The sequence below is a fragment of the Aquarana catesbeiana genome, linkage group LG13 (assembly GCF_042186555.1).
Source record: "Aquarana catesbeiana isolate 2022-GZ linkage group LG13, ASM4218655v1, whole genome shotgun sequence".
Classification (NCBI taxonomy): domain Eukaryota; kingdom Metazoa; phylum Chordata; class Amphibia; order Anura; family Ranidae; genus Aquarana; species Aquarana catesbeiana.
The window spans coordinates 235,946,468-235,974,268 of record NC_133336.1 but is presented as its reverse complement, the minus strand read 5'-3'; the positions used below and the strand labels follow the sequence as shown (position 1 = coordinate 235,974,268).

The window sequence follows — 27,801 nt, the reverse complement described above, 5'->3', positions numbered from 1 at the left end:
CTCTTTATATACTGTGTATGTATATATATATATATATATATATATATATATATATATATATATATATATATATATATTGCCTTGAAAAAGTATTCATACCCCTTGAAATTTTCCACAATTTGTCATGTTATAGCCCAAAATGTAAATGTATTTTATTGGGATTTTATGTGATAGACCAACACAAAGTGGCACATAATTGTGAAGTGGAAGGAAAATGATAAATGGTTTTCATTTTTTTTTTACAAATAAATATGTGAAAAGTGTGGGGTACATTTGTATGGCGCCCCCCTGAGTCAATACTTTGTAGAACCGCCTTTCTCTCCAATTACAGCCTCAAGTCTTTTTGGGGATGTCTCTACCAGCTTTGCACATCTAGAGAGGGACATTTTTGCCCATTCTTCTTTGTAGAATATCTCAAGCTCTGTCAGACTGGATGGAGAGCGTCTGTGAACAGCAATATTCAAGTCTTGCCACAGATTCTCAATGTGATTTAGGTCTGGACTGTGACTGGGCCATTCTAACACATGAATATGCTTTGATCTAAACCATTCCATTGTAGCTCTGGCTGTATGTTTAGGGTGGTTGTCCTGCTGGAAGGTGAACCTCCGCCCCAGTCTCAAGTCTTTTGTAGACTCTAACAGGTTTTCTTCTAAGATTGCCCTGTATTTGTCTCCATCCATCTTCCCATCACCTCTGACCAGCTTCCCTGTCCCTGCTGAAGAAAAGCATCCCCACCACATGATGCTGCCACCACCATGTTTCACGGTGTGTTCAGGGTGATGTGCAGTGTTAGTTTTCCTCCACACATAGCGTTTTGCTTTTAGGCCACAAAGTTAAATTTTGGTCTCATCTGACCAGATCACCTTCTTCCACATGTTTGCTGTGTCCCCCACATGACTTCTCGCAAAATGCAAACAGGACTTCTTATGGATTTCTTTCACCAATGTCTTTCTTCTTGTCACTCTTCCATAAAGGTCAGATTTGTGGAGAACACGACTAATAGTTGTCCTGTGGACAGATTCTCCCACCTGAGCTGTGGATCTCTGCAGCTCCTCCGGAGTTACCATGGGCCTCTTGGCTCTTCTCTGATGAATGCTCTCCTTGCCCGGCCGGTCAGTTTAGGTGGACGGCCATGTCTTGGTAGGTTTGCAGTTCCATACTCTTTCCATTTTCAGATGATGGATTGAACAGTGCTCTGTGAGATGTTCAAAGCTTGGGAGATTTTTTATAACCTAACTCTGCTTTATACTTCTCCATAACTTTATCCCCGACCTGTCTGGTGTGTTCCTTGGCCTTCATGATGCTGTTTGTTCACTAAGGTTCTCTGTATATATTTATTTATATATTATTATAGTCTATTGTATTATATTATATTATTTAGTATTTTTTTTCATTATTTTTTTTTTAAATAGATTTCCTTTCTATATATCCTGGACTGTTTTGGGTCAGTCCTGTTGCAATAGCCCTCATGGCCATGTCTCACTGTGTGGTTGACCTGCTATTTGGAACTAGTATTTGGGATATATTCCTTTTCCCATTATAAACGTTTTGTGAACCCTACACTGAGAATTGTTTTTTTTTTTTTTTTCCCGGGCACTGGGCGCTCCATTCCTCTCACAAGAGGCTGAAAGGTTGGTGCCAGAACGGTGGCAGCCCAAGCCCCCAAGGGGATCCACCACCAACGTCCCCCTGCTACTCGCGGTTACCGGGTCCTTGGCTCTCCATATCTCGCAGCTTCCGCCCCTTCGGTATTTCAGTTGTGCCCTCCGGCATTCAAGGTATGTGGGCCACATGTTAACTAGTGATCACTAATGGGCATATTTTTATTGTTCACACTGCTGGGCATTTGTTAAAGGTCACGCTGATGGGTACCTTTTTTTATGTTAAGGGGCACTCTGATGGGCACATTTTATTTTAAGGGGCACGCTGATGGGTATATTTTATTTTAAGGGGCACGCTGATGGGTATATTTTTAATGTGCGCACTGATGGGCATATTTTCTTAAGGGGCACACTGATGGACACATTTTGTTGTGCCCATCAGAGTGCCCCTTAACATAAAATGTGCCCATCAGCGTGCACATTAAAAATATACCCATCAGCGTGCCCCTTAAAATAAAATGTGCCCATCAGAGTGCCCCTTAACATAAAATGTGCCCATCAGCGTGCACATTAAAAATATACCCATCAGCGTGCCCCTTAAAATAAAATGTGCCCATCAGAGTGCCCCTTAACATAAAATGTGCCCATCAGCATGTACATTAAAAATATACCCATCAGCGTGCCCCTTAAAATAAAATGTGCCCATCAGCGTGCCCCTTAAAATAAAATGTGCCAATCAGAGTGCCCCTTAACATAAAAGGTGCCCATCAGCGTGACCCTTATTTTATGTTAAGGGGCACTCTGATGGGCATATTTTATTTTAAGAGCAACACTGATGGGCACATTTTGTGTTATGGGGCACTCTGATGGGCAGATTTTACGTTAAGGGGCACGTTTTGTTGTGCCCATCAGAGTGCCCCTTAATATAAAATGTGCCCATCAGGGTGCCCCTTAACATACAATTTGACCATCAGAGTGTCCCTTAATATAATAATATTAAGTACGGGGGGGGGGGGGGGTGCAGTTTGCCACACGCCCCTACACAAAAAAAAAACAATGGTGTATATACAACATGTCAAATAGAGATGTTACATTGCAGTAGCCAACACGTTTCGCGGTCTATATATACGCTTCTTCAGGGCTTTCTTTCTTTGTAACTAGCTCAGAATCTGTATTGGACAGAGCATAAACATGCATATAAGCAACTTCATACATTATAAATATATAACTCCCTATCCCTAGAGTGTGGAGATACTGGAGGAGAAAAAAAAGGGGGGGGGGGAAGGGGAATGGGGAGAAAAGGGGGGTCCTGCACCTTTAAACCATCCAGGACATCTGGATTTGGGGAGATCAAAAAGAACCCACATCACAGTAATGTGGGTTACTTTTGGTTTCCCACTAATGCGGATGTCCTGGATGGTTTAAAGGTACAGGACCCCCCTTTCCCCCCCTTTCCCCCCCCTTCCCTTTTCTCCCCCCCCCCTTTTTTTTTCTCCTCCAGTATCTCCACACTCTAGGGATAGGGAGTTATATACTTATTATGTATGAAGTTGTTTATATGCATGTTTATGCTCTGTCCAATACAGATTCAGAGTTAGTTACGAAGCAAGCAAGCCCTGAAGAAGCTCATATTTAGACTGCGAAACATGTTGGCTACTTCAATGTAACATCTCTGTTTGCCATGTTGTATATACACCATTGTTTTTATATGTAGGGGAGTGTGAGTTATTCCCCTACTGTTTTATGTTTACATGTCTTTTTCTATTTTCTAATAAGTATTTAAATGAAAATATGTATCTTTAATTGTCTGGAGGAGACTATTTAACGCCCAGATCCATTACATACTCCTTTTCCCATTATTTATATTGAGGGTTGGCACTCCATGACAACATATGGGCCTGGATTATACACTCTTACTACACTAATGGGTTCACAAAACATTTATTATTCAGGAACGCATGTCACGCGTTTTTCTGCGATTTGGAATTGTGCGGCGAAACGCGTTTCACCCCAAATGCAGTTCTGTCGCGTCACGATCGCTCGGCAGTGGCAGCAAACCGCGCCTTTAAAAAAGCTTGTCGCCCAAGAAGGAGCAGGATTTTTTATTTTTTTTGGGGGGGGTGACAAACGCACATAGGGCAGCCCGATAAAGTGAACAGGCTGGCTCTATGCGACACAAAATCACGTGAAAATGGAGATATCAAAATGAAGGTTTTACATAAATAAATCAAAGCTGATCATTGCAAGCACCCCCGCCAGTGGTAAATGGTTTGTCTCATCCCTGCAAGCTGGGTTCACACTGGTGCGCTGTGCGATAATCGCATGTGACTCGCAACGCACTGCAGTGCAAATCACATGCGATGTCTGTGCGATGCAAATTCAGCCATACAGATTGTATGGCTGAATTCGCATTGCATTCGGACCAAAGTCGCGCAGGACCCTTTCTTTTTGGTCGTAAACACCCATTGCGTTCTGAATTATGTCTGAATTGTCAGTCGGCACTGCGATATGCGAACCGATCTGGGGGGGGGGGGTCATTACCTTTGTATTGACGCTCCCAGTGGTTCGCATAAGGCAGTGTGAACTGCCTGCGATTCGTATGCGATGCGGGGGGAACCCGTGCTGGATTCGCACAGCATATATGTGAACCGGGGGCCTCAAGACTTTGTTTCCACTAGTGCAACTTGTCATGCAACTTTTGGACGCATAAAGTCGCACGGCAAGTCACAGCCTATTTATTTCAATGGCACCCATTCCAACCTATGCGACTTTGAAAATCGACGACATTGGAAAGGTTCCTGCACTACTTTGATGTGACTTTTGATGCGACTTTGATCCGGAGAGTGTAAAGTCGGATCAAGGCCGCACTCAAAGTCGCACTCCAAAGGCGCACTCCAAATCGTGCGACTTTGGGAGGGGGGGGCGCAATAGTGGAAACATAGACTCATAGCTCCCAACTGTCCCTGATTTCGAGGGACTGTCCCTGATTTCGAGGGACTGTCCCTGATTTGGAGCAATGTCCCTCTGTCCCTCATTCCTCCTCATTTGTCCCTCATTTTGGTCTGATCTATATAGTTGTATATAAAATGCACTTTTTATCTTTCAAAAAGTGTTTCCCAGCGCTAAACCTTTCATCCAAATTCTAAATTTGTACATTTTAAAAGCCAATATAAAGGAATAGTAGTGGTAAAAAAAAAGTCCTTGTGGATTTAATTAACCTTTTTTTTTTTTGGTTAATTCTCCTTTAAGAGGGTGTGGCAGAGGGCGTGTCCTATGCCTACATACGTTTGTTAGTAGGTGTCCCTCATTCCCATCTCAAAATGTTGGGAGGTATGTAGATTAACCAATGCATCTGCAAGAGAGCTTGTTCTTTTGAAAAACAACAGACTCACTGGCCGGATCACCGGGTGAAAATAAAGGAAAGAAAGCCTAAAAAAAAAAAAAAAAGAAAAAGAATGCAGCCATCACGTCGAAGAATTAGTAAGCTGCAGTATAATAAATGCTTGCTTTTGGGTTTAATACTGCTTTAAGAAGCATATACTGTATTAATTATCTATCGATCGATAGTTCGATCGATTGTTCGATTGTTGTTTCACAGGATTGCACTGAGACAGGCCTGTCTCTCCCCCCCCCCTCCGTGTTTCGTCATCACATCCCGTCAGTTCCCAGGCGGGCGGACAATGAAGCCGCCTGGCTCCGGCGGTGAAAGGGTTACCGCTGCGAGGCGGAATGAATGAACACAACGCGGCCTTCTTCCGCGCAGCATTAGCAAACCAGGCATGTAGCGATAATACTGGTATTCTGCCTTCCCCGCACAGCCGGCAGGAAACAAGCCCGGCCGTGAGATGATGGGGAGGGAGGATTTCGGATCCCATTACAAAACAACAGGAGAAAAAAACAAAAAACAAATATGAATATATATATAATAAAATAAAAGGCTGGGTGTAGCTGTACAGGGATTATCGGAGCGACGGGCCTTTAAGAGCCAGAGGTTCATTAATCGCAACGCTTAAAATCAGCCAGTGACCTATTTGTGAAAGAAGAGAAAAAAAAAAAGAGGGACGCGCGCCATGTTCATCCAAATGAGGGTGGGGGGAGCCGACGGAGGAGGCGGCAGGGGGCGCATTTGTTTGGTACACGGTTGCAACCAAGGGGAATACTTCGACCTGTAGCCACGACTCACCTATGACTATGATGGCCGTGGCAAGTCGACCTTTTACCTAATACTTGGGAAAGAGTATAGATAGCATTAAACCCCGAGGGTTGTCCTACTGGTATTCATAGTATTAGAATTGATCTGGTCTGGCGGAAAGGGTTAGATGATGCTGGGTGTCCTCCAGCCAGGAAATGAGGCAACTAGGAAGTAAGCATGGATCCTAAATCTGCTAATTTTTTTTTTTTTTTAGAGTATGCCTTGTTGTCAAGCTGACTTCTCTGCTAATGGCGGTCAACTCACTAGACATACTGGGCTTCAACTGCGGCCCCCGATGTTCCCCAAAAGGGCCCCACATAATATTCATTGTGGCAGCAAAAGATACCGAGACGTGTTACAAGAGAGGGTCAAAAACTGCAGTTGTGGTGGAGACTTGGGGACACGTTACAGGAGACGGTTAGAGACTTGGGGACACGTTACAGGAGACTGCTAGAGATCGCAGCATTTGCAGCCCCTTTAGAAACCGGCTACTCGGTACATTCCCAGCGCTGAGTTCCGGGGGTCTGTAATACGAGACTGCTAGAGATCACTGTTATTAGCGCTTCTTTTACAAATCAATGTTCCCACTCCAACTCCTGATGCCTGGGGTCTGAGGGCCTGTCACATGAGACTGCTAGAGATCGCGGATATTTAGTCCCTTTACAAAGCAGTGTTCCCTCTCCAACTAGTGACACCCGGGGTCCGAGCTCAAGCCTGGGGTCTGAGCGCCTGTTACACAAGACTGCTAGAGAGCACTGACATCAGAGCTCCTTTACAAAGGCGATTATTCAACACCATCAGAAATCAATCCTCTGACTCTGCTACTGATGCCCGGGGTCCAGGGGGGGGGGGGGGGGGGCTGTCACTTGAGACTGTTAAAGTTCACTGCTATTTAGTCCCATTACAAATCAATGTTCCCTCTCCAACTACTGACATCCGGGGTCCGGGGGGGGGGGGGGGGCCTGTCACATGAGACTGCTAGAGATCACTGCTATTACAGCTCCTTTACAAGTTAATGTTCCCACTCCAATATCTAATGCCCGGGGTCTGAGGGCCTATTACATCATGAGACTGCTAGAGATCATTTCTATTATAGCTCTTTTACAAGTTAATGGTCCTACTCCAATGTCCAATGCCTGGGGTCTGAGGGCCTATTACATGAGAGTGCTAGAGATCACCGACATTATGGCTCCTTTACAAATGCAACTATACCCCTTTAGAATTCAATCTGCTGACTCCACTACTGATGCCCGGGGTCCAGGGGGGCCTGTCACATGAGACTGCTAGAGATCACTGCTTTTTAGTCCCTTTACAAATCAATGTTCCCACTCCAACTATCTCCTGGGGTCCAGGGGCCTGTCACATGAGACTGCTAGAGATCATTTCTGTTATAGCTCCTTTACAAATTATTGTTCCCACTCCAATGTCTAATGCCCGGGGTCTGAGGGCCTATTACATGAGACTGCTAGAGATCATTTCTGTTATAGCTCCTTTACAAATTAATGTTCCCACTTCAATGTGTAACGCCGGTGGATATGAGGGCCTATTACATGAGACTGCTAGAGATCACTACTATTTAGTCCCTTTACAAATCAATGTTCCCTCTTCAACTACTGACATCCGGGGTCCGGGGGGGGGGGGGGGGGGGGTCTGTCACATGAGACTGCTAGAGATCACTTCTATTATAACTCCTTTACAAATTAATGTTCCCACTTCAATGTGTAACGCCGGTGGATATGAGGGCCTATTACATGAGACTGCTAGAGATCACTACTATTTTGTCCCATTACAAATCAATGTTCCCTCTCCAACTGCTGACATCCGGGGTCCGGGGGGCCTGTCACATGAGACTGCTAGAGATCATTGCTATTATAGCTCCTTTACAAGTTAATGTTCCCACTCCAATGTCCAATGCCCGGGGTCTGAGGGCCTATTACATGAGACTGCTAGAGATCACTGACATTATAGCTCCTCTACAAATGCAATTATACCCCTTCAGAAATATATCCGCTGACTCCACCACTGATGCCCGGGGTCCAGGGGGCCTGTCACATGAGACTGCTAGAGATCATTTCTTTTTAGTCCCTTTACAAATCAATGTTCCCACTCCAACTACCTCCTGGGGTAAAAGGACCTGTCACATGAGACTGCTAGAGATCATTGCTGTTATAGCTCCTTTACAAATTATTGTTCCCACTCCAATGTCTAATGCCCGGGGTCTGAGGGCCTATCACATGAGACTGCTAGAGATCACTGCTTTTTAGTCCCTTTACAAATCAATGTTCCCACTCCAACTACTGACATCCGGGGTCCGGGGGGGGGGGGGGCTGTCACATGAGACTGCTAGAGATCACTGCTATTATAGCTCCTTTATAAATCAATGTTCCCACTCCAATGTCTAACGCCGGGGGGGGCCTGAGGGCCTATCACATGAGACTGTTAGAGATCACTACCACTACAGCTGCTTTACAAAAGAACCCGCCCACTCCAGTTTCCGATGGCGAGGGGGTCCGAGGGCCACACAAAAAGTACCAAAGGGCCACAGATGGGGCACCGGGGACCTCTGTACACGGCTTTGCAAAAGTTTTAAAAAAAAGGATAGAAAAAAAATAAAAATAAAATCCATCTCTATAAGTGAACGTTGCACCGTGCGCTCCTATTGGTTGGCTGAATACCGCTCAGCGGTGATGTCATCGCTCCGCAACGGTCAGGAGGGGGAAAGTCTTCACCCGCTGCGAGTTTTCTTCCAATTTTCTTTTTAGTTTAGAGAAACTAAAAACCTTTTTTCTTTTTTTTTTTCCACTTTAAAAAAAAAAAAAAAAAGGAAGCGTGAAGTAAATCTGAGACGTTTCTCCGAAAGGCGCGCTTCCTCCTCAGTAAGCGGAACGGACAACCTTAACCCTTCATCTTCCCAGACCACCGGGGAGGAGCGGAAATTCCCCCGTTCTATTCTCAGAGTCGGTTAAAAAAAATTGTCAGCTATGGGGATGGAACGTTCAGTGCGAGGTTGTGTTGGGGGGGGTGGAGCCTAAGGCTGGAGTCACACCTTTGCATGATCCGCCGGGGTCCAAGGGTCTGTTACATGAGACTGCTAGAGATCACTGACATCACAATCCCTTCATAAATAACTACTGACGCATGGGGTCTGTCACATGAGACTGCTAGAGATCACTGATATTACACCCCATCATAAATAAATGCTCCTACTCCAACTACTGACGCCCGGGGTCTGTTACATGAGACTGCTAGAGATCACTGCCATTATAGTTCCTTTATAAAGCAATGTTCCCGGTCCCACTTGACTGCTAAAGTCTGAGAACCTGTTACATGAGACTGCTAGAGATCAATGACATTAGCCCCCATCATAAATAAACGCTCTGACTCCAACTACTGACACCTGCGGTCTGTTACATGAGACTGCTAAAGATCACTGCTATTTAGCCCCTTCCACTCCAACTAGTGACGCCGGTGGGTTCTAAAGGTCTGTCGCATGAGACTGCTAGAGATCACTGACATTGTAGCGTTTTAACAAATGAATGGTTCTATTTCCATTACTCACTGCTAGTGCCCTAGGGCCTGTTACAAGAGACTGCTAAAGATCACCGCCATCAAAACATCTGACTGCTGGGTCTGAGGACCTGTTATATGAAACTGCTAGAGATCACTGCAATTATACCCCCTCCAAAATCAATGTTCCAACTCCATTTGCTAATGCCTGGGGTTCGAGGGCCTGTCACATGGGACTGCTAGAGATCACCGAATAGGACTTCTAGAGGTCACTGCGTGAGACTGTTAGAGATCACTGCTATTTAGTCCCTTACAAATCAATGTTCCCTCTCCAACCATTGGGGTCTGAGGGCCTTGTACATAAGACTACTAGGGATCACTGAATAGGACTCCTAGAGGTCACGGCGTGAGACTGCTAGAGATCATTTCAATTATACCCCTTCCAAAATCAGTGCTCAGACTCCATCTGCTAATGCCTGGGGTTTGAGGGGCTGTCAAATGAGACTGCTAAAGATCACTGCATGAGACTGCTAGAGATCACTGACGTTGGCTCAATCATGCATTTTAAACCCTCAAGATCTCCTTATCCCCGCTCACAGTGCAAATATAACTCATAGAGGAATAAAAAGATCTCATAGTGTTCACTGTTTATATTTTATTTAAAAATAACTGCATGAGACTGCTAAAGATCACTGCTATTTAGTTCCTTACAAATCAATGTTCCCTCTCCAACCATTGGGGTCTGAGGGCCTTGTACATAAGACTACTAGGGATCACTGAATAGGACTCCTAGAGGTCACGGCGTGAGACTGCTAGAGATCATTTCAATTATACCCCTTCCAAAATCAGTGCTCAGACTCCATCTGCTAATGCCTGGGGTTTGAGGGGCTGTCAAATGAGACTGCTAAAGATCACTGCATCAGACTGCTAGAGATCACTGACGTTGGCTCAATCATGCATTTTAAACCCTCAAGATCTCCTTATCCCCGCTCACAGTGCAAATATAACTCATAGAGGAATAAAAAGATCTCATAGTGTTCACTGTTTATATTTTATTTAAAAATAACTGCATGAGACTGCTAAAGATCACTGCTATTTAGTTCCTTACAAATCAATGTTCCCACTCCAACCATTGGGGTCTGAGGGCCTTTTACATGAGACTGCTTGAGATCACTGCTATTTAAACCATTTACAAGTCCATATGTCCGCTCCAATTACTTCCTGAGGTCCAAAGGCCTATTATGCGAGACTGCTAGAGATCACTGCAATATACCCCGTCATAAATGAATGCTCCAACTCCATCTGCTAACGCCTGGGATTTGAGGGGCTGTCACATGAGACTGCTAGAGATCACTGCATGAGACTGCTAGAGATCATTGACGTTGGCTCAATCATGTATTTTAAACCCTCAAGATCTCCTTATCACCGCTCACAGTGCAAATATAACTCATAGAGGAATAAAAAGATCTCATAGTGCTCACTGTTTATATTTTATTAATAGAAGCTCACAGTAGTCCCACCCAGCGTGGTGACATCACAATCCACACCCAACTGATGCATTGGGGTTTATTTACTAAAACTTGGAGGGTGCAAAATCAGGCTTACTCCAGCATTGAAACCAATCAGCTTCCAGGTTTTTTTGGTCAAAACTTAATTGAACAAGCTGATTGGCTACCATGCACAGCTGCACCAGATTCTGAGTGCATCAAATTTAGTAAATCAACCCCATTGTGTCCCAAATGAGTTTTGAGAAAGTCCATGAAATGAAATTCATTGGCACAAGCAATTTGGATTGATAAGACTGCTATCTAATTGGACTTTTGTGCTGTGCGTTTTTTTTTCTTTACAGAATGTATTCACATTTTTTATTGTTTATTCACATTTTTATTCAACAACTCACAATTTAAAAGACAAGAATCGGCATCTCAGTATGTCACCATTACAAATGTTACTGAGGTTAGATCTGTCTGAGACCCACAGTAGTCCTACTCAGTGTGATGATGTCACAAGCTACACCCAGCTGACGCGTTGCATCCCAAATGGACTTTAAGAATTTTGTGTTTATAAAATTAAATGAAGTTCATTGGGACAAGCAATTTGGATTGATAAGACTTCTATTAGAGGACTTTATAAATCTATTTGGACTTTCGTGCTGTGGGATTTTTTTATTTGCACAATTTATTTACAATTTTTTTTCACATAGTGCTCACTGTTTACATTTTATTAATAGAAGCAATAAAAGTAAAACTCACAATTAAAAAGAGAAAAATCGGCATCTCGGTATGTCTCTATTACAAATGTTACTGAGGTTAGATCTCTCTGAGTCCCACAGTAGTCCTGCTCAGTGTGATGTCACAGGCCATGCCCATCTGACACATTGCGTCCCAAATGGACTTTAAGAAACTTGAGTTTATAAAATTAAATGAAGTTCATCAGCACAAGCAATTTGGATTGATAAGACTTCTATTAGAGGACTTTATATATCTAATTGGACTTTCGTGCTGTGGGATTTTTTTTTTTTACACAATTTATTCACAAATTTTTTCACATAGTGCACACTGTTTACATTTTATTAATAGAAGCAATAAAAGTAAAACTCACAATTAAAAAGAGAAAAATCGGCATCTCAGTATGTCACCATTACAAATGTTACTGAGGTTAGATCTCTCTGAGTCCCACAGTAGTCCTGCTCAGCGTGATGATGTCACAAGCCATGCCCAGCTGACGCGTTACGTCATAAATGGACTTTAAAAAAATTATGTTTATAAAATGAATTGAAGTTCATTGGCACAAGCAATTTGGATTGATAAGACTTCTATTAGAGGACTTTATATAACTAATTGGACTTTCGTGCTGTGGGATTTTTTTTTTTTTTACACAATTTATTCACAAATTTTTTCACATAGTGCACACTGTTTACATTTTATTAATAGAAGCAATAAAAGTAAAACAATTAAAAATAGAAAAATTGGCATCTCGGTATGTCTCTATTACAAATGTTACTGAGGTTAGGTCACTCTGAGACCCACAGTAGTCCTGCTCAGCGTGATGATGTCACAAGCCACGCCCAGCTGACGCGTTGCATCCCAAATGGACTTTAACAAATTTGTGTTTATAAAATTAAATGAAGTTCATTCGCACAAGCAATTTGGACTGATAAGACTTCTATTTGAGGACTTTATATATCTAATTGGACTTATGTGGACTTTAATTGGACTTTTACATAGTGCTCACTGTTTACATTTTATTAATAGAAGCAATAAAAGTAAAACTCACAATTTAAAAGAGAAAAATCGGCATCTCAGTATGTCACCATTACAAATGTCACTGAGGTTAGATCTCTCTGAGTCCCACAGTAGTCCTGCTCAGCGTGATGATGTCACAAGCCATGCCCAGCTGACGCGTTACGTCCCACATGGACTTTAAGAAACTTGTGTTTATAAAATTAATTAAAGTTCATATGCACAAGCAATTTAGATTGATAAGACTTCTATTAGAGGACTTTATATATCAAATTGTACTTTCGTGCTGTGAGATTTTTTTTTTTTTACACAATTTATTTACAAATTTTTTCCCATAGTGCTCACTGTTTACATTTTATTTAATAGAAGCAATAAAAGTAAAACTCACAATTAAAAAAAGAAAAATCGGCATCTCGGTATGTCTCTATTACAAACAAGGCCAACAGTCGTCCTGCCCAGTGCAATGATGTCACAAGTCACGCCCCCAGATGGACTTTTGTGTTTATGACATTTAAAACAGAATTAAAAAAAAAATATCTAGAGCCCACCTTTAAATTTATCTAAAAATTAACCATTACCAGAGCTCCCAGTATTGTACCTTTTCCTCTATGGAGGCATCTTACTGAGTCTCACTCCTCCTGCTGCATCTTGTGTAATATAAAACAAACATGATGTGAGCGGGAGCTTTCCTAATGTAAAGGATGGGTGGGCGGAGCTGGGAACACCAACACAGGCACCTGATTGCTGTTATTTGGTGGGAGGGGGCGACTCAGCCAATTGACCTCCAAACAAATTTGTAATAATGGCTCTGGCTGATTGATATCAGCAATTTCTCTTAGTGTTTTGTACATAGCTCTGGCGGAACATAACCCCCCTCCTCCTCCTCCTCCACGAGCCTGATGTGCATTATCGATCATTTCTGTCAATACGCCGCGCTGCCCTGCACAGGTCAATTAAGTGACTGAACAAAGCCGCCATGTGTGATATAATGAACTGTATATTGACTCGGAGGCCAGTCAGTACATGAATATTATACCGCCAGACGCCATTGTTACCGCTACCCCGTGGCATCAATTATGTGCTAATATGGAACATCCTTTGTCCAATCAGATCACTGCTCTGCCCGCAGCAGTACAGAGCCTGTCAGAAAATACCATTAATAGGGAGTCAGAGACTGCAACCTCTTCACTCTAGCAGTGCAGAGTATTTCAGGAGAGGAGAGTTAGATAGAGGAAGGAGCAGAGTCCTCCAGCAGAGCAGAGTATTTCAGGAGAGGAGAGGTATAGAGGAAGGAGCAGAGTCCTCAAGCAGAGCAGAGTATTTCAGGAGAGGAGAGTTATAGAGGAAGGAGCAGAGTCCTCCAGCAGAGCAGAGTATGTCAGGAGAGGAGAGTTATAGAGGAAGGAGCAGAGTCCTTCAGCAGAGCAGAGTATTTCAGGAGAGGAGTGTAGTGGTTCTGTGGGTGGCATTGCCCACGTATTGTGTTATGTGCTCCTTTTAGGTCTTCTGATTGAGCTGCTAGTAGGAGAGTTATAGAGGAAGGAGCAGAGTCCTCCAGCGGAGCAGAGTATTTCAGGAGAGGAGAGTTATAGAGGAAGGAGCAGAGTCCTCCAGCAGTGCAGAGTATTTCAGGAGAGGAGAGTTATAGAGGAAGGAGCAGAGTCCTCCAGCAGAGCAGAGTATGTCAGGAGAGGAGAGTTATAGAGGAAGGAGTAGAGTCCTCCAGCAGAGCAGAGTATTTCAGGAGAGGAGAGTTATAGAGGAAGGAGCAGAGTCCTCCAGCAGAGCAGAGTATGTCAGGAGAGGAGAGTTATAGAGGAAGGAGCAGAGTCCTTCAGCAGAGCAGAGTATTTCAGGAGAGGAGTGTAGTGGTTCTGTGGGTGGCATTGCCCACGTATTGTGTTATGTGCTCCTTTTAGGTCTTCTGATTGAGCTGCTAGTAGGAGAGTTATAGAGGAAGGAGCAGAGTCCTCCAGCGGAGCAGAGTATTTCAGGAGAGGAGAGTTATAGAGGAAGGAGCAGAGTCCTCCAGCAGTGCAGAGTATTTCAGGAGAGGAGAGTTATAGAGGAAGGAGCAGAGTCCTCCAGCAGTGCAGAGTATTTCAGGAGAGGAGAGTTATAGAGGAAGGAGCAGAGTCCTCCAGCAGAGCAGAGTATGTCAGGAGAGGAGAGTTATAGAGGAAGGAGCAGAGTCCTCCAGCAATGCAGAGTATTTCAGGAGAGGAGAGTTATAGAGGAAGGAGCAGAGTCCTCCAGCAGAGCAGAGTATTTCAGGAGAGGAGAGTTATAGAGGAAGGAGCAGAGTCCTCCAGCAGAGCAGAGTATGTCAGGAGAGGAGAGTTATAGAGGAAGGAGCAGAGTCCTCCAGCAATGCAGAGTATTTCAGGAGAGGAGAGTTATAGAGGAAGGAGCAGAGTCCTCCAGCAGAGCAGAGTATTTCAGGAGAGGAGAGTTATAGAGGAAGGAGCAGAGTCCTCCAGCAGTGCAGAGTATTTCAGGAGAGGAGAGTTATAGAGGAAGGAGCAGAGTCCTCCAGCAGTGCAGAGTATTTCAGGAGAGGAGAGTTATAGAGGAAGGAGAAGAGTCCTCCAGTAATGCAGAGTATTTCAGGAGAGGAGAGTTATAGAGGAAGGAGCAGAGTCCTCCAGCAGAGCAGAGTATTTTAGGAGAGGAGAGTTATAGAGGAAGGAGCAGAGTCCTCCAGCAGAGCAGAGTATTTCAGGAGAGGAGAGTTATAGAGGAAGGAGCAGAGTCCTCCAGCAGAGCAGAGTATTTCAGGAGAGGAGAGTTATAGAGGAAGGAGCAGAGTCCTCCAGCAGAGCAGAGTATTTCAGGAGAGGAGAGTTATATAGGAAGGAGCAGAGTCCTCCAGCAGAACAGAGCATTTCAGGAGAGGAGAGTTATAGAGGAAGGAGCAGAGTCCTTCAGCAAAGCAGAATATTTCAGGAGAGGAGAGTTATAGAGGAAGGAGCAGAGTCCTCTAGCAGTGCAGAGTATTTCAGGAGAGGAGAGTTATAGAGGAAGGAGCAGAGTCCCCCAGCAGTGCAGAGTATTTCAGGAGAGGAGAGTTATAGAGGAAGGAGCAGAGTCCTCCTGCAGTGCAGAGTATTTCAGGAGAGGAGAGTTAGAGGAAGGAGCAGAGTCCTTCGGCAGTGCAGAGTATTTCAGGAGAGGAGTGTAGTGGTTCTGTGGGTGGCATTGCCCACGTATTGTGTTGTGTGCTCCTTTTAGGTCTTCTGATTGAGCTGCTAGTAGGAGGACACATCACATACAATAACGGTTCTTATTACAGATGTTATCCAGCTTGCGATACGGCTTGGATCTATAAAATTGTATATATATTTTTTTACTTCTTGGAAGCAAAAGCAAGGATAAGTCAGTCACACATGTCACAATTGACATCACTCACCGTTGGGGACCCTTTGTCAAAATTCTCTGCTTGACCCTTATTAGAAGACTTTCTTTTAAGACCTTCGGAGTTGTGAATGCAGTAGATATACAGCTTGTGCTCACTTAGGGGACCAAAGAGAACCCGTCACTTTTGCTGTAGCTTAGGCCTTGTTTCCAACTGAATAATTTGAAGCTTCACCAGTAGCCTTAGCGGGGCCTCTTAAAGTCCAAATGTACAAAAAAAATCTAAGATTACCAAAGCGTAGTGTTCCTTGAAGCTCATCACTCAAAAAAGTACAAGCCTCTGTTTGGCTCCCATAGACTTCAATGGGAGTGCGTGAAAAATGCTTAAAGACCAACATCACTTAGCTGAAGTGTGAATGAAACCTTAGTAGTGGCCTTTTGAAGTACAACTTTACCCAAAAATCAAAGATCCCCCAAGTGTAGTGTCACCTCAAGCCTGTTACTCCAAAAAGTACATGAGCCTCATTTTGGCCCTTATATACTTCAGCTGAACTTTTAATGAGACCTTAGTTTTGACCTCTTGAAGTCCAACTTTACCCAAAAATCATAGACAATCCAAATGTAGTGTCACCTGAAGTTCATCACTCTAAAAAGTAGACGAGACTCTTTTTGGCCCCTGTAGACTTCAGCAGAAGTGTGAATGGGGCCCCAATGGTAGCCTCTTGAAGTCCAAATTTACCCAAAAAGTGAAGATCACCCAAGCATAGTGTTGCCTGAAGCCTGTCACTCCAAAATGTAGATGAGCTTCTTTTGGTCCCTTGACACTTCAGCTGAAGTGTGAATAAGGCCTTAGAGGTGGGCTCTTGAAGTCAAACTTTACTCAAAAATCAAAGATCACCTAAGTGTAGTGTCACCTCAAGCCTGTTACTCCAAAAAGTACATGAGCCTCTTTTTGGCCCTTATAGACTTCGGCTGAACTTTTAATGAGACCTTAGTGGTGACCTCCTGAAGTCCAGCTTTACCCAAAAATCAAAGACCCCCCAAATGTAGTGTCACCTGAACCTCATCACTCCAAAAAGTAGATAAGACTCTTTTTGGCACCTATAGACTTCAGCAGAAGTGTGAATGGGGCCCCAATGGTGGCCTCTTGAAGTCCAAATTTACCCAAAAATTGAAGATCACCCACCCATAGTGTTGCCTTAAGCCTGTCACTCCAAAAAGTAGATGAGCCTCTTTTTGGTCCCTAGACACTTCAGCTGAAGTGTGATTGAGACCTTAGTGGTGGACTCTTGAAGTCCAACTTTACCCAAAGATCAAAGATCATCCAAACATAACGTCGCTCTAAAAAGTGTATGAGCTTTTTTGGCCCGTAGCTCATACACTTCAGGAGGAGACCACTAAGGCCTCATTCACACCTTGGACATTTTTGGGGCATTTTTTGAAAATTTTTCATGCACTCCTAAATGCCCCAAAAATGTCCAAGGTGTGGATGAGGCCTTAGTGGTCTCCTCCTGAAGTCCAACTTCACCCAAAAATCAAAAATCACCCAAACGTAGTAGTGTTGCCTGAAGCTCATCACTCCAAAAAGTAGATGAGCCTATTTTTGTCCCCTATAGACTTCAGCTGAAGTGTGAACGGGGCCTTAGTGGTCTCCTCTTAAAGTCCAACTTTACCCAAAAACCGAGGATCAACTGAATGTAGTGTCACCTGAAGCTCATTACTCCAAAAAGTACATGAGTCCCTTTTTGGGCTCTGTGGACTTCAGCAGAAATGTGAATGGAACCTTAATGGTGACCTCTTAAAGGCCAACTTTACCCAAATATTGAAGACCACACAAGCATAGTGTTGCCTGAAGCCTGTCACTCCAAAAAGTACATGAGCCTCTTTTTGGCCCCTAGAGACTTCAGCTGAAGTGTGAATGAGGCTTTAGTGGTGGCCTCTTAAAATCCAACCTCACCCAAAAATCAAAGCCCACCCAAGCATAGTGCCACCTCAAGCCTGTCACTCCAAAAAGTACATGAGCCTCTTTTTGGCCATATTTTTGGGTGAAGTTTGGATTTCAAGAGGCCACCACTAAGGCCTCATTTAAACTTCTGTAAATGGGGCCTTAGTGTTGGCCTCTTGAAGTCCAAACTTCACCCAAAAATCAAAGATCACTGATTGGATTCTTGAATAACTCATTAGTGCCTTTAATTTTTTACGGAAACCATTGGTAATACATTGTTTCATTATCTTGAGTCTCCACCTACTCCCACAATGCCACCATCTTGGCGCCACTCTCTCACACTTGAGTTCCCTGGTTATTTGTTTACTCTATATTTATATTTATATATCTATCTCCTCTATATATATATATATCTATATTTTGGAGTCTCAAAATACTATAAAAACCCGCTTTGTGATTCAGTTTGATTTCAACCACGCAAGACCAAAATGAGTCACCCTGCCGTTTCAACCTGCAAGCCATCTCTGTCTCATTACTCTGAGCACGAAGGCTTTGTAGAAGCCAAAAAACGACAAGCTCTGCGGCATGAAAAGGTAGCGAGAGTGTTCGCGACACAAGCAAGTGACATGTTTGTAGTTTGGAGATCAGAAAAAGCGGTTGTAGAAGGAAGTAAGCTCAGCGCTGGGAGCGTCTGTGGAGCTCCGACTTCCTCTATGAAAATGACTTTCAGTCTGGCCTCCTTTTTTTATCCTGATCTGAGAAGTGATTTCACAGATGGAAACCACGCAGCCCGACGCGTTAACCCCTAACCCACCGCCCGCAGTCACCGTGTACTCATGCTGTTTTAAAACCCAACATTGTCTTTTTTTTTTAATAAACTCTGCTCAGCATTCCTTGTTCTTGAGATTCTGGACCCCATGTTCCTTCAACGTTCCTTCACACATTTTTTTGAAGCCCCAAATTGCTGTGATGAACAACTTTGTAGAAAGGTCAAGAGCTGGTCCACTTTCTTCTACCATCCTCTTGGCTTTACATCAATGACAGGTGCACTTTAAATTTAAAGTGCTAGTTCACCCATCCCTCACGGGATATCTGCAAATGTGCAAAACACAAGCTGGTATGGAAGTCCCAAACACCAGTGTGCCTACGCATGCATGGAACCCCCCCCCCCCCATGCACAGGTGTACTGAAGACTCTGCCAGAACCCAAAAGCCAAGCAGAGCCCTTTGGCACATCTGCTCATTTGATAGACCAACAATGATGGCAGTGCTGGAGGAGGGTGGTAGGAAGAAAGCTATAGGGGACCTCTTTAAAGACTCAGAAAAGGGTGGTCTTACTCTTTAGAATATAGATGGTCTTGTACCATCAAAACATTTATGGCTCAGAAAACAGTGGTTTCACTCTTTGAGTGTCGTTTCCTATAGAGTTGTGCCATCAATCAATAAATCTTGGAAGCTGATTGGTTTCTATGCGGAGCTGCACCAGATTTTGCACTCTCTCCAGCTTTAGTAAATAACCCTCATAGTCTCCTATATGGTCTTGCACCATCAAAATATTTGAAGGCTCAGAAAATAGTGGTCTCACTCTTTAGAATGAAGTTTCCTATATGGTGTTGCACCATCAAAAATGTTTACGTCTCAAAAAAAAAAAAAAAGGGGGGGGGGGGTCTCTCTCTTTAGAATGCAGTTTCCTATATAGAGTTGTGCCATGACGAAATTTTAAGACTTAAAAAAGGGTGGTCTCAAGTCTTTAGACCCTAAAGACTGCAACCACCCTTTTTTTCAGTCTGAAAAAATTGAAGGCTCAACTCTATATAGGAAACTGCATTCTAAGGAGAGAGACCCCCCCCCCCCCCCCTTTTTTTTTGAGACGTAAAAATTTTTGATGGTGCAACTCTATATAGGAAACTACATTCCAAAGAGTGAGGCCACCCTTTTTTTGAGCCTTACAAAAATTTCATGGTGCAAGTCCGCATAGGAAACTATACTCTAAAAACTTCCCATACGGTCTTGCACCATCAAAATATTTGAAGGCTCTACAAAACAGATGGTCTCACTCTTTAGAATAAAGTTTCCTATATGGTGTTGCCCCGTCAAAATATTTTAGGACTCAGAAAAAAAGGGTGGTCTCACTCTTAAGAATGTAATTTCCTATATAGAATTGCACCATCAAATTTTTTTTTTTTTTTTGGTCATAAAGTTTTTACATTTTTTTTTAATACTCAGAATAGGGTCTCACTCTCTATAAGCACAAGGACACAAGTTCCAAAGCTTTATAAAAAAATTAATTTACAAGCGGCGGAGGACATATAGTGGGGCGTCACACCTAAATCTGTGGCTGCGGAAAAATTTAAACGCTACATAAAATTAAGCAAGTGTGTTTTACTGCTTGGAGCTGGGGGGGGGGGAGGTTTATGGCAAAAAAAAAAAAAAAATCACACTTCTGGGAGTACAAGCGCTTGTTAATTAAGACTGCCGGCGGAGTGTTGCGTGCCGCGTTAGTCATCGGTGGAAGCTGGAAAAATGAAAACCGAGCTCAGAGGGAAAATATCATAAATTGGGGTCAATTTTATTTAATTTTTTTTTTTTTATGTTTATGAGATTCTAAATGAATTCCTTCTGGGGGGGGGGGGGGGGGATTTCACTCTCAATAACTATACATAATAATAAAAAAATAAATAATAATTATAAATACATTTATACACATACAGCATACTATAAAAATATATATACACACACTGTATATGTACACACAAATATACATTTATATACAGTACATATATATATATATATATATATATATACTGTATATATATATATATATATAAATATATATATATATATATTATATACATAATATATACATTTTTCCACATTTTGTCATGTTACAACCAAAAACGTAAATGTATATATATATATATATATATATATATATATACTGTATATAAATGTATATTTGTATGTATATATACAGTGTGTGTATATATATTTAAAAAAAATATATATATATATTTATATATATATATATATATATATATATATATATATATATATATATATATATAAAAATACATTTATGTTTTTGGTTGTAACATGACAAAATGTCTAAAATTATATATATATATATATATATATATATATATATATATATATATATATATATATATATATATATATATATATATATATATATATATATATATATATACACATATGAAAAAGTATTCATACCCCTTGAATTTTTCCACATTTTGTCATGTTACAACCAAAAAACTTAAATGTATTTTATTAGGATTTTATGTGATAGACCAACACAAAGTGGCACAATAATTGTGAAGTGGAAGGAAAATAATAAATGGAGGGCAATTGGAATCTGCAAATTTCAAAATATTTAGAATGACGTTTGAAAAGACATGCTAAAGATGCGGTTGCGCATGCACAGTGTGTGTTTTTTTTTTTGTCAGTTGTGGGCGCATGGGGTGGAGAGTGGGCATGTTGTGAAAGCGGTAGCTGTCAGAGAAGGCATGGTTACCAGCCACTGATCTGGAGTGCGCATGCAGTGAGAGGGCACTGCCCTGCTGCTGTGCCTGGGGGCGGCTGCCCTCCCTGCCCACCCCTTGTAACAGCCCTGTGTGTAGAATACTAGCCCATCTATGTTGCAGGGCTCTTCAGAGAAGAGATGGCAGAAGGTCATTTAGAGCCCGAGGAAAACGTGCCAAACTGCGTTCCCCCCCCCCAAGATGTGTGAGCATTATGTGTCAGCAAACCCCCCCCCCCACCCAAAATAAATCACCCCTCCTAGCAAAAATCCCCCCTCCCAGTTTTCCAATCATCCCTACTAGTACAAATACCCCCCTCCCCCAAATTTTGCTCTCATAGCACAAATCCCCCCCCCCCCCCCAAAAAAAAATAGTTTCCTCCTAGCACAAATCCTCTCCCTCCTCTACCATATGACCTCTTCTAGCACAACCCCCCCCCCCCACATCCCTCCTCCTAGCGCAAATCCTACCCCCCATCCCCCCTTCCAACACAAATTCCCCCTAATCACCATGCCTTGCACCCACCCCCAAATTTACCCACCTAAAACAGTCCTTACTACCTGGTGTCCCCCAAATTCCCCCTCTAAACACAAATCCCCAACTCCAATCTCCTTGCAGCTCCCCCCCCCCCATCTCATGTGATATAACAGTGCCAGCCCTGGTTGCCAGACGTTGATCTGAAGCATGCGTACGGTGAGGGGACACCCCTCTGTCGCTGTGCCTGGGGCGTCTTCCCCTCCTGCCCACCCCTTGTCGCAGCCTTGGTTGCCAGACCCTGATCTGGAGCATGCACACGGTGAGGGGATACCTCTCGACCCCTGTGACTGGGGCAGCTGCCCCTCCTGCCCACCCCTTGTCCTAGCCCTGGTTGTCAGACACTGATCTGGAGCATGTGCACGGCAGGGGTACATCCCTCTGCCACTGCGCCTGGGGCGTCTTCCTCTCATGCCCATCCCTTGTCGCAGCCCTGGTTGTCAGACTCTGATCTGAAGCATGCACCCAGTGAGGGGACACCCCTCTGCCACTGTGCTTGGGGCGTCTGTACCTCATGCCCACCCCTTCTCCCAGCCCCGGTTGCCAGATACAGATCTGAACCATGCGCACGGTGAGGGGACACCCCTCTTCCCCGCTTGCCCACCCCTTGTCCCAGCCCCGCTTGCTGGACACTGATCTGGAGCATGCACTCGGTGAGGGGATACCTCTCGACCCCTGTGACTGGGGCAGCTGCCCCTCCTGCCCACCCCTTGTCCTAGCCCTGGTTGCCAGACACTGATCTGAAGCATGCACCCAGTGAGGGGACACCCCTCTGCCACTGCGCCTGGGGCGTTTGACCCTCCTGCCCACCCCTTGTCCCAGCCCTGGTTACCAGACACTGATCTGAAGTATGCACACGGTGAGGGAGCACCCCTCGGCCCCTGTGGCTGGGGCAGCTGCCCCTCCTGCCCACCCCTTGTCCCAGCCCTGGTTGCTAAACACTGATCTGGAGCATGCACACGGTGAGGGAGCACCCCTCGACCCCTGTGGCTGGGGCAGCTGCCCCTCCTGCCCACCCCTTGTCCCAGCCCTGGTTGCCAGACACTGATCTGGAGCATGCACATGGTAAGGGGACACCCCTCTGCCACTGTGCCTGGGGCGTCTTCCTCTCATGCCCATCCCTTGTCCCAGCCCTGGTTGCTGGACACTGATCTGGAGCATGCACATGGTGAGGGAGCACCCCTCGGCCCCTGTGGCTGGGGCAGCTGCCCCTCCTGCCCACCCCTTGTCCCAGCCCTGGTTGCTAAACACTGATCTGGAGCATGCACACGGTGAGGGAGCACCCCTCGACCCCTGTGGCTGGGGCAGCTGCCCCTCCTGCCCACCCCTTGTCCCAGCCCTGGTTGCCAGACACTGATCTGGAGCATGCGCACGGTAAGGGGACACCCCTCTGCCACTGTGCCTGGGGCGTCTTCCTCTCATGCCCATCCCTTGTCGCAGCCCTGGTTGTCAGACTCTGATCTGAAGCATGCACCCAGTGAGGGGACACCCCTCTGCCTCTGTGCCTGGGGCATCTGCCCCTCCTGCCCCCCTTGTCCCAGCCCTGTGCAGCACACGTTACAGTGCGACACCAAAAATGGAGCATGCACTATTTTTTCCCGGCGGACCCCAACGCAATGGTGTGAGCCCACCTGCTGTTGTGAATGAGCCACAAATTTTGTCACAGCGTTACTTTAGAGCAGCAGAAGAGGAAACAAATGTATCAAATGGCAATTTTTGGTAAGTCTGCGGCAGAATTTGATTGGCTGCTCCCGTGTTGCGTGCGATGGAATAATGATAAGTCTGGGCTCGGAAAGGGGATGATGTAGAGATACAGGAAAGTCGCTGTCCGAGATGGATGATAATGGGGGGGGTCGTGAGAAGCTTAGTCGCTGAGCCCCCAGCGGTGGGAAAAGCAGCATCCGTCCATCTGCTCAGAGGAAGTCAGCTGACGCGGGATCTGCAGATCTCGATTTGACCTGAATATGACGGGCTTGGCTGCTTCCCGGGCCTGGGGACCTGGGGAGGGAGGAGGAGTGCCTCTGCATCGCTCGTTGCGTCCTCTGCAGCCCATGCAAGCGGACAGCTGTGCTGACGCAGGATCCCCTCCCCGAGCCACAATCCGGAGAGCGCTGCAAATGTCAACAGCTTACTGAGGAACCAGACACATGCAAAGTCCTCCAGTTGTTTTTTTTTTACCAGCTGCTACAGCAACCCAAAATGTGTCCAGATTTATAATGTCCAATTCACACTAGCTGAAAGTTAAAATCAGGCTTTCAGCAAGAGCTGAATGTTGAAAAGAATTTCAGTCCCCTTACTGCTTGCCCCGCCCCCTTCATTACTGGTACTGACTTCTTTTATGGTCTGGTGCAGGGGTCTCCAAACTTTCTGAACAAAGGACCAGTTTACTGTCCATCAGACTTTAGGGGGGCCGGGCTGTGGTCATTGGGAGTAGAACTTGTCCTGTGTCAATGCCCCAACATCACTGGTATCAGTGGGAGGAATAGTGCCCCATCATTGGTATCAGTGGGAGGAATAATGCCCCATCATTGGTATCAGTGGGAGGAATAGTGCCCCATCATTGGTATCAGTGGAAGGAATAGTGTCCCATCATTGGTATCAGTGGGAGGAATAGTGCCCCATCATTGGTATCAGTGGGAGGAATAATGCCCCATCATTGGTATCAGTGGGAGGAATAGTGCCCCATCATTGGTATCAGTGGGAGGAATAGTGTCCCATCATTGGTATCAGTGGGAGGAATAATGCCCCATCATTGGTATCAGTGGGAGGAATAGTGTCCCATCATTGGTATCAGTGGGAGGAATAATGCCCCATCATTGGTATCAGTGGGATGAATAGTGCCCCATCATTGGTATCAGTGGGAGGAATAGTGCCCCATCATTGGTATCAGTGGGAGGAATAATGCCCCATCATTGGTATCAGTGGGAGGAATAGTGTCCCATTATTGGTATCAGTGGGAGGAATAATGCCCCATCATTGGTATCAGTGGGAGGAATAATGCCCCATCATTGGTATCAGTGGGAGGAATAGTGCCCCATCAGTGGTGTCAGTGGGAGGAATAGTGTCCCATTATTGGTATCAGTGGGAGGAATAGTGCCCCATCATTGGTATCAGTGGGAGGAATAGTGCCCCATCATTGGTATCAGTGGGAGGAATAGTGCCCCATCATTGGTATCAGTGGGAGGAATAGTGCCCCATCATTGGTATCAGTGGGAGGAATAGTGTCACATCGTTGGTATCAGTGGGAGGAATAGTGTCCCATCATTGGTATCAGTGGGAGGAATAGTGTCCCATCATTGGTATCAGTGGGAGGAATAGTGCCCCATCATTGGTATCAGTGCAAGGAATAATGCCCCATCATTGGTATCAGTGGGAGGAATAGTGTCCCCATCGTTGGTATCAGTGGGAGGAATAGTGCCCCATCATTGGTATCAGTGGGAGGAATAATGCCCCATCATTGGTATCAGTGGGAGGAATAGTGCCCCATCAGTGGTGTCAGTGGGAGGAATAGTGTCCCATTATTGGTATCAGTGGGAGGAATAGTGCCCCATCATTGGTATCAGTGGGAGGAATAGTGCCCCATCATTGGTATCAGTGGGAGGAATAGTGCCCCATCATTGGTATCAGTGGGAGGAATAGTGCCCCATCATTGGTATCAGTGGGAGGAATAGTGTCACATCGTTGGTATCAGTGGGAGGAATAGTGTCCCATCATTGGTATCAGTGGGAGGAATAGTGTCCCATCATTGGTATCAGTGGGAGGAATAGTGCCCCATCATTGGTATCAGTGCAAGGAATAATGCCCCATCATTGGTATCAGTGGGAGGAATAGTGTCCCCATCGTTGGTATCAGTGGGAGGAATAGTGTCCCATCATTGGTATCAGTGGGAGGAATAGTGTCCCCATCATTGGTATCAGTGGGAGGAATAGTGCCCCATCATTGGTATCAGTGGGAGGAATAGTGACCCATCATTGGTATCAGTGGGAGGAATAGTGCCCCTTTATTGGTATCAGTGGGAGGAATAGTGCCCCATCATTGGTATCAGTGGGAGGAATAATGTCCCATCATTGGTATCAGTGGGAGGAATAATGTCCCATCATTGGTATCAGTGGGAGGAATAGTGTCCCATCATTGGTATCAGTGGGAGGAATAGTGCCCCATCATTGGTATCAGTGGGAGGAATAGTGCCCCATCATTGGTGCCAGTGAGGGGAATAATGCCCCATCATTAATGTCAGTGGAAGGAATAGTGTCCCATCATTGGTATTAGTGGGAGGAATAGTGCCCCATCGTTGGTGTCAGGATGGGGCAACCAGAATTGGATCTCATTTGGCTGTATATACATGCTTTATAATGGGTGGTAGTTGGTGGCATTAGAGGCACTAGGAGGAGGGACAGAGTTTGCCATCACTGGTATGGTGATACTCATTGGAAGCCCAAAGATTCGGAAGGAGGCGGGGCAGTGACACCAAACCTGTGTTGCACCCTTATGCCATGCAGCGATATAGCACAACAGTTATAGGTAGGGGGGTCACAAACCTTTCAATGGGTAACACAGTTTTTAAAGATGTTTTTCGGCTGCTCATTTTCTGGGGTGGGGCTTCCCTTAAAAAATATTCATCATCCCCCCTACACACCAGTTGGTGATTGCAATCAGACTGACAGTGGGTGTGGCTGAACTGGCTCCTGAGCAGTGAGAGAGGAGTCAGAGAGCGGGGGTGAGTGTCCTAGCACCCTGTCTGCAGTTGTTTTATTGATGTCAAATATTACAAGAGCTGGGGAAGGCGTTTACAATTCAGACAGCATTCAGGCATTTGTGTGGAAGTAGAGTAGAGATGCCAGCCAAAGCTTTTTTGGATACCAAGGGAAGGGCTTAGAAGCTTCTCAAGTATTATTGTCTGTGTCCCCACTGTCCTGGCCTCGTTTACCCCAGTGATCACTCAGACTGTACACTGTAACTTAGTAACAAGTCACAAACCGATGGGCTTTCCCCTCTGGGGAGCTTGCCCTTCTTCTGTCCCGGTCGCCTCTCCCCTCAGTGATCACTCAAACTGTACACTGTAACTTTGTAACAAGTCACAAACTGATGGGCTTTCCCCTCTGGGGAGCTTGCCCTTCTTCTGTCCCGGTCTCCCCCCCCCCCCCCCCCCCAGTGATCACTCAGACTGTACACTGTAACTTTGTAGCAGGTCACAAAGTATTGGGTTGCAGGGGCCTGATCTGTGTCAGACATTTTGTGAACACAGCCAAGAACTATACAGGCACCATGACTGTATCTTCTTTGAGTCGGCATCTTAATCCGGGAAGTAGAGGTTGACCCTGGATGATGCCTAAACAAAGATGGCGTCGTCCTTTTGGAGTGGAAAGAAGAAGGGCCGCCAGTCATTGCTACAGATATTTGACCATGTTAAGTGCAGCATTATAAGTAATTCAGTAGAGAGAAACGTTCTGCTGGGCAGCTTAAAGGGGCCACTGGCCATCGCTATAGATATATTTTTACACGTTAAAGCGGAGTTCTGGCGAAATTTTTTTTTTTTTTTTTTAATTGATCCTATTATTTCTACGAATACAATTCAAAAACTAGTATACAATGTTTATTATGTATATAGCAAAAATATTAATTTCTTACTGAATATTTGCTGCCTCCTGTTGTGGCCGTTGCCATCATGATTGTGGGCATGTGAAGCCCAATCGAGATCTCTTCCTGGATTAGTTTTGGAGAGGTGCATGCTGGGTAACCAGCATGCACCTCTCGATCTTGCGCATGTGCGATTCACCGGCGCCTGTAGCGCTGATTGGTTCTAAAGTTGCCATAACAACGGGCGGCGACGGAGGAAGGTCCCGCCCCGTTTTTATGGCAACATCACAGTACCGCCCACAGACTGGCAC

The 27,801-nt window shown here is 44.8% G+C and overlaps 1 protein-coding gene across 2 annotated transcripts in view; it reads left to right on the top strand.

Moving 5' to 3' along the window:
* PEA15 (proliferation and apoptosis adaptor protein 15) overlaps positions 1-27,801 on the top strand; it is a 104,216-nt gene that overhangs the window by 9,487 nt on the left and 66,928 nt on the right. The window contains exon 1 of one of the 2 annotated variants that reach the window (XM_073609547.1): positions 1,646-1,778. The exons of the other annotated variant lie outside the window; for it this stretch is intronic. The gene's annotated coding sequence lies outside the window, so the exon portion shown is untranslated. Of the gene's footprint in view, positions 1-1,645; positions 1,779-27,801 lie in introns of those variants that run through there. 2 annotated transcript variants of the gene reach the window in all.